The sequence below is a fragment of the Hyposmocoma kahamanoa genome, unplaced genomic scaffold (assembly GCF_003589595.1).
Source record: "Hyposmocoma kahamanoa isolate Upper Pololo Valley unplaced genomic scaffold, ASM358959v1 93, whole genome shotgun sequence".
NCBI classification, from domain to species: Eukaryota; Metazoa; Arthropoda; class Insecta; order Lepidoptera; family Cosmopterigidae; genus Hyposmocoma; species Hyposmocoma kahamanoa.
The window spans coordinates 12,282,408-12,288,445 of NW_020654810.1; positions in this window are offsets into that span (position 1 = coordinate 12,282,408).

Here is a 6,038-nt window from a genome sequence, read left to right on the forward strand (position 1 = left end):
GTGTGCCATGTTAAGGAAAATGATAGACTAGGAGAACATATTGAAAAGTCAATAGCACTAACAGAGTTGTTGGGGTCAGTAAGGCGAGTAGGAGTTCCAGTGTTCAATAAGGAAAAATTGTTGGTGTCTAATATGTCAAGTATTTGATCTCCATAGCAATTTGATAAGGAGCTTCCCCATACTTGATGTTGACAATTAAAATCTCCCATGACTAAACATGGTTTGGGAAGAATAGAAAACAGATTATTACTTTGATTTAATATTAAGATATTGGATGAGGTACATAAATAGAAACAAAAGAAATATTATTTACAGAAGCAGCAATGACTGAATAGTCATCACTATGAGAAGGAAGATTAATTAAAGAAAAGGGATAACAATTGCTAATGAGCAAGGCAACACCACCATGCCCATCAGTTCTGTCTTCGCGAAGACAGGAAAAGCCTGGGATCTTAAACCTGAACTCAGGTCTAAGCCACGTCTCAGACTTACAATATATATTAAGTCAGATTTTTTATTTACTATGCTTCGGCAATTCCACTGTATTACCGTTGCGTTGGGAGTGAATGTTAAAGTTTTTATTTAAACTTTGAGTTAAACAAGCAACGTTGGACGGTACAATCGTATTAGACTGGGATAATAGATTTATCAAAGATAATATAATATCAGCTATGGAAGGCTGAATGCCTCATTATTAATAAAATTGAACATTGTTCCTCTAGAATTTTCATTGGTCATACTATATTCCTTAGCAAACTCATTATGAGCTTTCTGATCGTAGCCTGTTCGTTGCTTTGGTGGGTCTTTAGGTTTTAAAACACAGTTTTTTTGTAAGATGATGTATTAGTACTATGAGAAGTGGAAGTAAAAAAACTACGTGGAGGAGGCGGAGAAGCCAGAATATCAGCATACAGCTTTGTCACTGCGGGATGAAGTTTGTAAGGTTCAGAATAAAAAATACTATTTTGAGCCATAGACACTTTTATACGCCTCTGCCTTTCATATTCTGGACATGACTTGCAAGTAGCTAAATGAGACCCAGAACAGTGACAGTACTGAGCGTCACCTTCATCTACAGAACATGATTCACCTGAGTGATCCTGCCCACACTTAAAACATCGAGACTTAGAACGACATTGCAATTTAGTATGTCCATACCGACAACAATTATAGCATTGGACAGTTGGAAAGATGTACAATTCTACTTGAAGAGAATTATAAAACATAAATATTCTTTTTTGTAAAACTTGCCGATCAAAGGTCACGACTACAATTTGGGAGGGTTTCCACGTAGTTTGATTGTCAACAATCACCTTATAGTTTAAACGTCTTATCTTAACAATATCTCCACAACCAATAGGAACTGACATACTTTCTTTCATTTCTTCGGGGGTTAGGTCTGCAGGAACTCCACGAACTAGGCCAATTCTGGTAATGCCGAAGATACGAGTAGGTATAAAAGCTTTGTAATTGCTAGCTACCAAACTAGTGTCATTCAAGAAAAAAATAGCGCTCTGGAAGTCTGAGAAGGAACTCTGTTCCTGCCAATTGTTTTCACACTACCATTAATTATGTTTTTAAAACCATTATTTTTGAGAAAATTGCCAAAGTGAACTGGGTGTATAGAGATTCCGTCATTAAAGGAAGTGGTTAATCTTTGTACATGAACTACATACGGAGAGATATCTTGAATGAATGAATGAATGAAATATTCTTTATTGCACATAAAATTACAAATAAAATACAATACAATAGCTTAAGTATAATAGTAGTAGTAAGTCAATGTGCAATAGGCGGCCTTATTGCTATGTAGCAATTTCTTCCAGGCAACCTTAGTATAGACATTTCGGATATGCAAAAGGGGTGCAACCAAAGAATATCATCATAAGTACACTACATAATAAGTAATAATACAAATATATACATATCTATAGATAGATATACATATACATACAAATAACAATAATATTATTAATACATACATAACAATAAATACACAATAATATTAAATGCTTATATACTTTTAATAGAAAAAGAAAAATGAAGTACAAATGTAGGAAATAAATGAAAGGATAGTAGAGAACAGACGAAATTTAGGAGTTGAGGAAGTGATCCTTGACACGTTGTTTGAAGGAATCAAGAGAAGGGGATCGTCGAATCGATTCAGGGAGAGAATTCCACAATCTGATCGCAGAAATGGTAAAAGAGTTGGAATAAAAGTTAGAGGTATGAGAGGGCAAGTTAAGTAAGAGGGTATCAGAGGAGCGATGGGGACGACAGAGTGTAGAAGAGTGGAAAGTAAAGCGATCTTTAAGATAAGAAGGCGTAAAGGGATAGAACAGAATTGAATAGAGAAGTGAAAGAATATGAAGATCTCTACGCCGATGGATGGGCAGCCATTTAATTTGTGAGCGAAATTGGGAGACATGGTCAAATTTACGTAATCCGAAGATGAACCTAACACACTTATCTTGGAGCCGTTCCAATTTATTGAGCAGAGTTGCTGACAAATCTGGGTAGCAAACATCTGCATAGTCCAGTATCGGGTGGAGAATGCTCTGGGCCAGAGTAATTTTGGTTTTAGTCGGCCAAAAGTTTTTAAGCCTTCTCAGAGAGAAACGCGCACCAAACACCTTCCTGCTAACCTCAGCAACTTGCGGCTTCCAAGTCAGACATTTATCAAAAATTACCCCCAAATTCCTGACTGTATCCAAATAAGGAATACAGACACCATCGAAAACCACAGGGGGTAAGGAGTCTAGATTTAGACGAGAATTGAACCAAGTGCTACCTATAGTAATCGATTGTGTTTTGGATGGAATAACTTTAAGGCCAAGGGTCTGACTCCATTGACGAATGGATTCAAGGTCCACATTGGTAGTATTAATGGCACGTGGTAAGTCTTGAATAGACGACTGGGTGTAAATCTGGAGGTCATCAGCATAAAGATGATAAGAAGAAGTGAGGGATTGTGTGATGGAGTTAATAAACAAAGAAAATAAGATAGGAGAAAGGACGCCACCCTGCGGGACTCCGGCGGAAATATCGCACCACGTAGAGAAAGAATTCTCATTGCGTACACACTGCCGACGTCCACAGAGGTAGCTTCGAAACTAATCAATAACAGCTGGAGATATGTTAAGAGTACGCAATGCCTCCAATAATAGGTCAAAGTCAACACAATTGAAGGCATTACTGAAGTCAAGGAGTGTCAGCACAGTCAAACGTTGATTTTCCATACCCAAACGGATGTCATCAGTGATTTTTGTGAGTGCAGTAGTCGTACTATGACCAATGCGGAAACCAGACTGGAGAGGATTGAAAAGGTTGTTCCTGTTTACGAAATTAGCCAACTGACAGTGAACAAGCTTTTCTAGGACTTTCGACAGGAAAGGAAGAATTGAAATAGGACGGTAGTCTGAAGGGAAGTTTGGTTTGGTTTTTTTCGGTAATGGAATGACATAAGCGTCTTTCCAGGCAGAGGGGAAAACACAGGTATAGACAGATTTATTAAGGATTTTAGTTATGACGGGAGTGAGGAGATCGAGGAGCGGAATGATCATATTACGACTAATGCAATCACTGCCTACAGCATTGGAAGCGATAGCTAAAACGTTTTTCTTAACATCACAGTCAGTAAATTGATTAAGAACAAAAGATAATAGTCAGGAGTTGGTAAAGATGAAAGATATAGCAAAGTGTTGTCTTTGACTGAACAGTCAAAGACAGGCGCAGATGAAAAGTGATTGCGAAGGGTATCTAGATTCAGGTCTAAAGAAGAATTATTACTATAAGATTTACCAACTCCAAGCGACTTAAGGAAATTCCAAATTTTAGTGGGGTTACCATTTTCGATGGATGTGTGGATGTGGCGCGCTGAGCATCCCTAATCAATGTGTTGCAGCGATTTCTGATTCGGTGATATTTTTTGCAATTCGCATCAAATGGTTCAATTTTGTATCTGGTTTTCGCACGATTCTTCTTCTCCATATAACTTCGAAGGTCACTACTCAGCCACGGTGCAGGAAGGTGCCTGAACCGAACGGGTCGAACTGGTGCATGTACATCATAAAGGTGAGTCAGTAGCCATGTAAATAACTCGACCTGTTCATCTACCGAATCAACACTATCCACTACTGACCAGTCAACTCTACTCGCGTCTTCACGCAATCGATCTAAGTCCATGGCTCCAAAATTACGTTGTAGGAGAATTTTAGGCTTAGCCTTGGGCACGCGCACCCTATACGACAGGTACACGAGGTCGTGATAGGAAAAGGTATCGGCCATGAATTGACCGTGCTTGGTGACAAGTTCGGGAGAAGAGACTGCTATGAGGTCCAGAAGAGAGGGAGTACAGTTAGGAAAATGATGCGTAGCGTTAGATGGAAGAATATGTAAGTTACAGGAATTTATAACAGAACGAAGACTGCTCGAACGTGAATCATTTTTAAGAAGGCAAGTATTAAAATCACCCATCAAAATGGTATGATCATATGAAGGAGCAAAGTCTTCAAGGAGCTTTGCAAGAGCGGAAAAGTAGTCAATTCTTAGAGATGGGCAATAGTAAACTCCCAGAAGTAGTTTATGATGAGACAAAGTAACTTCCAGAAACAGATGTTCTGCAGTATCAGGTGGAGGGGGTTGAGGTGAAGTACTGAGGATTGCAAAAAGAATATGACTACGAAGATAAGTGGCTACCCCACCATGTGAAGAACTAGCACGGTCATTGCGAATAAGTTGGAAACCTGGAAGACAGACAGAAGTAGAAAAAAGGCTAGGATTTAAAAATGTCTCCGACACAAGAATAGCGTGGATATTTTTGTTGTCAAACGTAGTTAGCATGTCCGCATAATGTGCTGGAATACTCTGCGCGTTGATGTGTACTACATTGAAATTCTTAGGAACTTCTGAGGTATTATGCAGCAGCTCTCAAGCTCATCTTGATGCTCAAACAATTGGCGGCCTGGCAAATCCTGGTCTTTCTGGGTAGTATTAGTATTCGTAGAAGGGGTAGGTATGGGAGCAGCAACAGGCTGAACCGGGGAAGATGATGGGGGCGTCGAGAAAACTTCTGTAGTACTGTTAAGCTTGGTACCGCAAATGTCGCTATCTGAACAACCACATCCATTGTCTGATTGAGACTTATGCTTACGTTTTTTCTTATTGCAATGTTTGCAAATTTTACGCTGCCGAATACGTTTTCTTCCTTTTAGAGAGTTATCAGTATGGTCTGTGTTCATACTGGAATCATTGGAGGCAATAATCACGTTTCTACCAAATGAGGGGACTGTGCCCCCTGGATCAGGGGGCTCGTCCATTTTAGGCGAAAGGAAAAATGATAGAACTCACCAGATGACGATGACCATTAACACAAAAAACAATATATACAATCAAATAAATAGTATTTACACAAATACTACACTCCTGACCACCTAATTACAATTATTATTAAATATTCAATTTCTAAGCCGAAAAAATTAACCCGCCTAAATCGAGCTTTCCCGCGCTTTTTCAAATCTCTTTTTGTATTAGTGTAACAGTATAAATTATAATTAAATTTTTAGTTTTGAGTTTTAAGGTTTTGAGTTTCTTAATTATTTTTTACCTGTTTAAGCTCGTGGCTCTATAGCCAGTGTTGAATAACTAAATAATAATAATAAATTTCTTGGCGAGATTTTGATAGTTTTTACACAAATGAATTTTTAAATTTGAGTATTATGTTTTGATTTTTTAAAATTATTTGTTAAGGTTACCTGTTTAAACCTAAGGTTTAAGTTGCCTCTATAGCCAATGCTCAATAAATAAATAACTAATTTTAAGAAATATTTTACTACGGATACGAAAAAACTGAAAACGTAGGTACACAAATTTCACAAAATGCTTTGTATTATATTATTCATTTTCTTTGTATTATTTTGTATTATTCACATTTTATAAACTAAAGGCTTCATCCCAGACAATTTGGACGTTGTGGGCTTGTATTAATTTAGAATGAAATTATTTTTGTGATCAGGGAAAAAACTGCAATAAAAGGAAAA